This window comes from Schistocerca cancellata, chromosome 6, assembly GCF_023864275.1.
Source record: "Schistocerca cancellata isolate TAMUIC-IGC-003103 chromosome 6, iqSchCanc2.1, whole genome shotgun sequence".
Classification (NCBI taxonomy): Eukaryota; Metazoa; Arthropoda; class Insecta; order Orthoptera; family Acrididae; genus Schistocerca; species Schistocerca cancellata.
This window is the reverse complement of record NC_064631.1, coordinates 550,169,970-550,179,647: the sequence shown is the minus strand read 5'-3', so window position 1 is coordinate 550,179,647 and position 9,678 is coordinate 550,169,970. Positions and strand designations below refer to the sequence as shown.

At 42.8% G+C, this 9,678-nt stretch overlaps 1 pseudogene; it reads right to left on the bottom strand.

The window, feature by feature from the left end:
* Positions 1-888: 888 nt before the first annotated feature.
* On the bottom strand, positions 889-1,006 carry LOC126089579 (5S ribosomal RNA; annotated as a pseudogene).
* Positions 1,007-9,678: the final 8,672 nt, after the last annotated feature.

Sequence of the window (9,678 nt, the reverse complement as noted above, 5' to 3'; positions counted from 1 at the left end):
GACACACGAATCACAGTTACTTCGATTTATTCCAACAAAATTATTGACAAAAGAATTGAACCACAGTGGCAACATAAATACAGTAAGGACTTGGCATATCTGATACAGGGGTCAAGGGGGCATATACTGACAATCGCGCAATTAGAAGTAATTATAATAGTGAAATGCCCAATGAGTGTCATGATATTAATGGGAAACAAATAAGGGGATACGTCACACCTGTGGTCAGAGTTTAAAGCAGACTGTTCATCGACGTTAAAATACAAGTCTTCAGATTGAAGCTTGAAGTAACCAATTTGCTATAAAATGGCTTCAATGTCCCTTCACATCATCTTGCAGTTGCGCCTCAATCTCATCGTACTACTGCATATGTGGCTGAGATGGCTGCGGAATCATTCATTGGCAGAACCAACGAGTCTCACCAGCGGCTGAGTGCAGATCAGCTCGAAATTTTTCTAAGTCCCCAATACATCAGCTCAGGCAGTGTGGCAGGCCATCAGCGTCGACGTCATTCTCAGCGTGAGGTCTGATGACAGAGACTCGCAAAGGTTGAGTGATTTCTGAGCGAATGTTAATTAAAAGGAAACTACGCATCACGACATTTTGCGTTTGTTACTAATGTCATATTCGTTCGGCTCTGAATCTTTCTAGCACTGACTGATAAAAATAAAAAAACTAAACCCCTCCCGCACAGGACATGAAGGCCCAAAGTTACCGACCGGCCGCCGTGTCATCCTCAGCCCACAGACGTCACTGGATGCGGATATGGAGGGGCATGTGGTCAGCACAACGCTCTCCCGGCCTTATGTCAGTTTTCGCGACCGGAGCCGCTACTTCTCCATCAAGTAGCTCATCAGTTTGCCTCACAAGAGCTGAGTGCACCCTGCTTGCCAACAGCGCTCGGCAGACCGGATGGTCACCCATCCAAGCGCTAACCCAGCCCGACAGCGCTTAACTTCGGTGATCCGACGGGAACCGGTGTTACCACTGCGGCAAGGCCGTTGGCTACTGACAAAAATGCTCCTTAGATAACACTAGTCTCCTTCCTCTGACTGGTTAACCAATAACTTTCGTACTACCATCTTCCAAAGAAAGAAGTCGCTTCGGTCTCTCTCTCTCTCTCTCTGCGACCAATGAGGCCATCTTCACATTAGGCACATTTCTCTTTCTAACCTGTAGTTTATTTACGTTACCCTATATAGGCAGTCCTTACATTGCGAAAACATTTGTTTTTTACAGAGTCAATACGTTCAGCGCTGTCTAATGATTTGGCTCTGAGCACTATGGGACTTAACTGCTGTGGTCATCAGTCCCCTAGAACTTAGAACTACTTAAACCTAACTAACCTAAGGACATCACACACATCCATGCCCGAGGCAGGATTCGAACCTACGACCGTAGCGGTCACGCGGCTCCAGACTGTAGCGCCTAGAACCGCACGGCCACTCCGGCCGGCTCTAATGATTTCAGAGGGCCTTAGCTGCAGGACCCTAATATGTCTTAGAGATGTTTATTTCTGGCGTCTGGTGCTCTCTTGAGAAACGTCAGCTTCCTATATTTGAATTAATGCTGTTGATAAAATATTGATATATCTATATACCGATATTTTTTCAAAATATTTCGATATGTATCGGTGGTATTTGTTCACGATATATTGGTATCAAAATGGCAATATCGAGTGCCGATATTTTTATTTTATACTATATTTTTTCATAATTTTCAATAAATTTAGGAAATTGTTCTTTTGATATTGTAATAGAACATAATTTTACTTTCGCTGTGAGAAGGAGTCTGGTTACAACTCTTACCAATTTTCTGAGACATGAGGTTGAACACAGTACACCATCTACAGCAGTCGGAATATCTGTTCAAAACGACTTATTAAAAGGCATAATTAACCGATTGGTGTCAGATTCCAGACATGAGGATACTTGATGGAGCACTCCAAAGTTAGCGCTGTGGAAAATATTTTGGATTTTCCTACATCAGCATGAAAAAAGCTTTATTTCGACATGCAGCCAATGACAAATGAAGTATATAAGGTATAAGGGATTAACTGAAATGAAACATTACATGACAGTGGACCATGTACACAGTTGTTAATTAACAACACAACAGTCGACCAAAAAAGTATTTTAATACAAGTTTTTCATTATCAACGTAGAAATTTTCTCTTTACGTGTTTTCTTTAAATTCTTCCGCTAAGAGGTATAGGCAGTCTGCTAGCTTGTTGATGTGCAGAATATCTAATAATAAATCGATACTTAAATATACACTCTAAAACCGGTATTACATTTACAGTGTGCAACCGACTTTTTTGTAGGCCGATATGTCGATGTTTCCTTCTGTTATATATCGGCACCTTTTATCGATACATCGAGGGCCGATGATGTAACTTTTTAATATCGATATATGAGATACCTGATACTTTTCAAAATACGAGGACTATTCAAAAAATTGGGAATGTTTCTGTATGACGCCACTAGGCGCGCGCCTATCGCGTATATTTTGGCATGTGCGTTCTCTGCAGCTCAGTCGGCATCCATCCGTGACAGCGGACACGTCTCTGAGCGTCTTGTGTTTTCGATTTTCGAATTTTAAATGTGCGCTACAATCGAAAACTCCGCCAGTTGTGAGGTGCGCTCTGTGATACAGTTTTTGTTGGCAAAAAACCTAAAACCTATGGAAATTTATCGTGAACTGTGCGAAGTGTACAGAAACAACGTAATGAGTGAATGGTGCATTCGGTTTAAAAATGGCCGAACCAACGTTCATGATGAACAAAAGGGTGGATGCCCGACCATTGTGACTGACGATCTTGTCACTAAAGTTAATGAAACGATTCGTGAAAACCGTCGCTTCACAATAACGGAGATTTTGCTTTCTTTTCCACAAGCTTCTCGGACTTTGTTGTTTGAAATTGTCACTCAAAAGCTAGGCTACCACAAATTTTGTGCACGATGGGTGCTCAAAATGCTTACAGAGCACCATAAACAACAGCGAATGGGGGCATCGTTGACATTTCTGGAGGCCTACCACAAACATGGTGATTCATTACTAGATCGAATCGTAACCGTGACGAGGCTTGGGTGAAACAAGTCAATTGCGAGACAAAATTACAGTCCATGGAGTGGGGTCACACAGGGTCCCCCCAAAGACCAGGAAAATGTTTGCAAACCTTGTCAGCAAGGAAGTTAATGGCGACAGTGTTTTGGGATAGGCAAGGTGTGCTTCTTATTGATTTTCTCGAACGTGGAGCAACCATAAATTCTGCCCGGTTCTGTCAAACTTTGCACAGCCTTAGAAGAGCAGTTCAAAACAAACACCGAGGAAAACTGACGTCCAAAATTTTGTTTTTGCACGGCAATGCCCAACCTCACATGGCAAACCGCTCTAAAGAACTCCTTAGTTCATTCAAATGGGAAATTTTTCCTCATCCGCCGTACAGCCCCGATCTTGCACCAAGCGACTTCCACTTGTTTTCCAAGATGAAGAACTGGCTTGCAACGCAGCGCTTTGATGACGACGCGGAACTCCAAGCTGGCGTGACTCACTGGCTGAAGTCTCAGGCGGCAGATATCTACAAGCCGGCCGGTGTGGCCGTGCGGTTCTAAGCGCTTCAGTTTGGAACCGCGTGACCGCTGCGGTCGCAGGTTCGAATCCTGCCTCGGGCATGGATGTGTGTGATGTCCTTAGGTTAGTTAGGTTTAAGTAGTTCTAAGTTCTAGGGGACTGATGACCTCAGCAGTTAAGTCCCATAGTGCTCAGAGCCATTTGAACCATTTTATCTACGACAAAGGTATTTCAAATCTTGTCCACCGCTATGATAAGTGCCTCAGTGTGTTTGGTGACTATGTGGAAAAGTAGTACGTCAGTCGCTCTTTCAGATATATTTAATAAAATGTATTTCTTATACTTAGTTTTTTGTAACGCCAAAACGTTCGCTACTTTCTGAATAGCCCTTGCATCTTCACTCCTTATTTGAATACAATAACTCCTTCCGCTAAAAAGCAAACATTCTCACTCCACTCCCAGGTTGCACAACGTTTTTGCAAGGAGTTTGCTACATGGGAGATTCTATCTGTATTCGTTCAGAACAAAGCTGGGAGTCCCGGTGCAGTATTACAAAAGCATGGCCGATGGCCTGTGGGCTACTGACCCTCGCATTTTCCTTGGCAATCCTTCTGCGAAATGGCTCTAGGTGTGGTGGCCGCCCCTACTGTGGCTGGCGCTCTACGTGCTTTTTCCATTATTGAGAATGCTTTTCAGTGTTCTCTCACTTCTATAAGGCAAATTCGAAGCAAGAGTTGGTTGGCTGGTTGATTTGGGGGAGTGGGCGAAACAGCGAGGTCATCAGTCCCATTGGATTAGGGGAGGATGGGGAAGGAAGTCGGCCATGTCCTTTCAAAGGAACCATCCCGGCATTTGCCTAAAGCTATTTAGTGAAATCACGGACAGGATGGCCAGACGGGATATTGAACCATCGTTCTTCCGAATGCGAGCCCAGTGTACTAACCACCTTGCCACTTCGCTCAGTATCAAGAGTAAAAGAAGAGTAATGTTGCATTAGTCAGTTACTGACAATCTCTAGCACTCTTGCTTATCATATGCCTCAGTGTCAATTAACTATTCCGATCAAATGGATCTTTCAGTATGAATCTGCATACGTTATGTGACGGTTTCCAGAAAAAATGGTCACGTAAAGAGGCTTGAGCCCCGCAAGCACTTGCAGCCTGTCGGACTAGGATAGCCAGGACGCCGGAAGTTTGTAGCCATGCTCTCTACTGATGTTGTTAAACTGTTTAATAATTTCAGTTGCCTCTCGTATTTTGCACTGGAATGTCCACGAATCTTTGCCAGTACATGGGCTTCCTGGAACACAATAGAGTGTCCACAGTCATGGTGGTGTTCCACTAGCACTGATTTATTACGCTGTTCTGAATGCACATACCGTTTATGTTCTGCCACATGTGTGCTGACTGGCGTCCCTATCTCACCTGCGTATGCAATCCCTCACTTATAAAAAAGCTCAAATATTCCTGCACTATTAAGACTGCCCACTGTACCTTTGGTGGAACCTATCATGTCGTGGACCCTGTAGGTTTTAGGGGAAACTGGTTTGAAACCCCGCCAGTGGATTATATTCTAGAGCCAATAATGTTCCAGAAAAATGGCATATTGACACTAAGAGCTTGAAATAAATAGGGACACTTTTCGTCCAGTAAACCATCAGTCTTTCCCTGAGGAAGGTCGTTATACTATGACCGAAACGTCGGTGTTATAGTTTATATTTTAAGTATTTTATACTGTGATGTGGTACAACAGCCAGAATAATTTTAATCATCCTAAAAATGCAATGTTCCACAACCTTTGCCTCTTATCAGCATTTATTCAACAATGATCATATCAGTGAATAATTGTCCGAAACGTAACACATTGGAACAATTACACAGTCCCTACAGATATATTAAAATTGTATTTCTGCATCATGTATCTTAATCAAAATTCTAGACTGAGACATCACAAAGGTTTTAAATTAAAATTCACTGTTCGACAAATGATATTTAACGCTGTTTACCAGTTACAGGTAGAGAACTATTTGTTGCTATTTACAACACAGTATTACAACTCTCTTCCCTTCTGCTTTCTTATGTTTTTTTTCCTTGGAGTATTTTTAACTTATAGAATTCACAGGCATCTGTTCGGGTCACGTCACAAGTTCTCCACGACAATTCGGCAAATAAACTCTGTCCTCTTCAGGCGGTTCCTCAAGACTGATGCCCAGTTTACATTGCTGTCCGATACACATTGGTCGTTACCATTCCATTACTCCTCTCCTGTCTCTATCTATGCCACGGTGAATGCTGGCGTTGGGTGGTTCGGTGGGGGTGGGGGGGGGGGGCGCTTGGTTGGAGCGTCTTGGATCCTAATTTCAATTACGGAAGGAGGAAGTTTGCCTAAGTATCTCGGTTTTGTTGGAATCTATAGCGTGGCTAGGTTTCATACTATCGTCAGTAACGACATGATTGGTGTTCTGGCATAATTCAGTGTGGCGTCTATATTCGCAGCAACTCTCTTCTACCATGCGTACTGTTTCCCCAATGTAGGCTACGCTTTGCTGTGTTGGCAGAGGACTTGTTAGACCCATAGGTTGCGAAGGCTTAGATCATCCTTTACTGACGAAATACTCACTTGACATTGGGTCGCTGCAAGATTCTGCTGACTTCTCTGGAACTATTGCCAATAAACTGGATGTACGCTTGTGATTTGTTCTTTCCTTTTTCTTCCCACTGTTGTCTTCGTACAACCTGTCGAAACGCATCCTCTACTGTTTGCTGCTATCACCATTCCTTCAGAATGTTGTGTCCAGGTGATTCCGTTCATTTTGAAGGTCGTTTTGGTTCCCTGTGAACAAGTTTGCGTAAAATGCCTCCACGCTGGCAATTATGGCCACTACTGGAGTGTATAGATACAGATGCGTGTGCGGGTTTTCTGTGAACTTTTTTGTCTCAGCTTTTCATCTGGTTTCAGTTTCACCAGGACGTTATGAAACTGGAAGAAGCCATACTGTTCCACCTCCTCGGTAAACAGTATGTTGGTGTGAAGCTAGTTGAGATGATAGAGAAATTCACCTAAGATGTCCTGTCCATGCGAGCAAACGAGAAACGTGTCAACCACATACGAGTAACAGTACAAACAGATTAGTGTTATCTGGCCTTGCTCCAGAGTTTTCTCTTCGAAATCTACCACTAACATTTTTCTTTATTATATCTAAATATTCGAGGACTGAAAAGTAAATTTATGAATTACTTATCTGCGTTGATGGATTAATCATCAAACCCAGTTGACATAATCTGCCTCTCTTAACAAAATGTAGCCACTGGTACGCATATGGTAAGTGTTACAGGATTTAAGTTAGCATCTCGCTTCTGTAGAGAAGAAAGAGAGAAATGAGAAGTCGCCATATTCGTCAGGAATTGTCATAAATTCGAATGAGCAGACATTCAAGAATTTTCCTTAGAACAGCATACGGAAGTATGTGCAACTGAAGAAAAATTCCATAATAAATCCTTTATAACAGTAAGTGTATATCGAGCACCAGAAAGTAATTTTAATCTAGAATGAGATTTTCACCATGCAGCGGACTGTGCGCTGATATGAAACTTCCTGGCAGATTAAAACTGTGTTCCGGACCGAGACTCGAACTCGGGACCTTTGCCTTTCGCGGGCAAGTGCTCTACCGACTGAGCTAGCCAAGCGCGACTCACGCCCCGTCCTCACAGCTTTACTTCTGCCAGTACCTCGTCTCCTACCTTCCAAACTTTACAGAAGCTCTCCTGCAAACCCTGCAGAACTAGCACTCCTGAAAGAAAGGATATTGCGGAGCCATGGCTTAGCCACAGCCTGGGGGATGTTTCCAGAATGAGATTTTCACTCCGCAGCGGAGTGTGCGCTGATACGAAACTTCCTGGCAGATTAAAACTGTGTGTCGGACCGAGACTCGAACTTGGGACCTTTGCCTTTCGCGGGCAAGTGCTCTACCGACTAAGCTGTGAGGACGGGGCGTGAGTCGTGCTTGGGTAGCTCAGTCGGTGGAGCACTTGCCCGCGAAAGGCAAAGGTCCCGCGTTCGAGTCTCGGTCCGACACACAGTTTTGATCTGCCAGGAAGTTTCATATCAGCGCACACTCTGCTGCAGAGTGAAAATCTGATTCTGGAAACATCCCCCAGGCTGTGGCTAAGCCATGTCTCCGCAATATCCTTTCTTTCAGGAGTGCTAGTTCTCCAGGGTTCGCAGGAGAGCTTCTGTAAAGTTTGGAAGGTAGGAGACGAGGTACTGGCAGAAGTAAAGCTGTGAGGACGGGACGTGAGTCGTGCTTGGGTAGCTCAGTCGGTAGAGCACTTGCCCGCGAAAGGCAAAGGTCCCGCGATCGAGTCTCGGTCCGGAACACACTTTTAATCTGCCAGGAAATTTCAATTTTAATCTGTTCTCAGTCATCGTGAGGGGAATTGGCATACTTATTCTTCCTGCGAGTTTTCTACACTATGTGGCGTCTCTCGCATCCAAGTTTCCATCTGCTTCTGTCTTTCCAGTCCTCTTTTTGCATGTTCTTTTCTTCATCGTACGCCTCATTCCCTTGTTCCAAAGTAGCCGTGGTCTTCCTCTTTTTCTGTATCGTGGAGGGCTCCAGTGCCATATTTCAGAAGGAGATCTTCCCTGTGGCGTTCTTCTAAGATGTTCATACCATGTTAGGCATTTATTATCAGTTGTATCTATAATACTCTTTGTAACTCCCATCTGTTCTCGTAACACTTCATTTCTTATTTTGTCTCTTCTTGCTACTTTGCAACTTTGTCTCCAATACTCCATTTCCATTGCCTTTAATATCTTATCGCTGATCTTGGAGACTTACCATAGTTCAGCACCGTGTAGAGCAATGCTCTCAACTGTAGTTTCAAATTTTTTAACATACTTTTATTCCATTTAATTGATTGTAACTGCTTAATTGACACCTTTCCCTTTCCTGTTCTTTGCTTTATGTTCTCTCTGCTTTCACCTTTATCTCAAATGATTGTACCCGATCGACTACGCTTAGCTATAGAGCCATCATCCATAACAAGATCCTTTCCTATGCCTCCGACAACCACAAATCCAGTCTTTGTAAAGAAAATTTTCAAGTCCTTCTGCTGATATTCATCTTTAAGCTTTCTCAACATGTAAGACACATCCCCTTCTTCCTCGCCGAAGATGACCTGATCGTCGGTGAAGTTTAGGTAGAACAGGATGATATTATCTACTCTAATTCCCATGTTTTTGCACTTCCTTTTCCTATTTTTCAGTGCTTCATTCAAATCTATTTTAAAGGGGGCAGGTGGTAAGCAACATCCTTGTCTGAGTCTTTTACTAACCTTAGGTTTCTGTGGTAGTAACTTCCCAACTTAAACGAGGCAGGTATTATCAGGATACAGCTTTCTACGGGCTTTAACATTTATCAATGTTACGGTTGTTCATTGTTTCCCCCATCCTAGGAAGTTTTCCGATATTTGACAAGTCTATTTACACATATAGCGTAACGTACTTGATCCATTACACAATAAGTTACTGTCTACTAGCAAATCCTGTGATCTAATGAAGGTGTTTGACTGTGTACATCAGAATATCCTTTTAAATAAATTAAAAAATTATGGTGTAACAGGCAATGCTGAAAAATGGTTCAAATCGTATCTCTATGACAGGAAACAAAGGGTGTCAATAGGAAAGAGTCAAGTATTAAGCTATCAGACATCATCTAAGTAATTACATGTGGTGTCCCACAAGGCTGCATCTTAGTGCTCCTACTTTCTCTTGTGTATATCAACGATCTTCCATCAGTAACGTTAGCAGATGCCTAATTTGGTTTGTTTGTGGAAGATACGAACATTGTAATAAGTAGAAAATAAGAACAGTTTTAGAAATATTGGTTAATAACATTATTATGGACATTACTAAATGGTTCCTAGCCAATTCCTTGCCACTATATGGTTCCTAACCAATTCCTAGCCACTAAACTTTTAACAAAGCGCATTATGTGCAATTCAGAACCTGTAAAAAGTATCAGCCCAATATGTATCTATAATACGATGACGAACAGATATAAGGGGTTGACAGTGTTCAATTCTTGGAATTACAACTTCATAA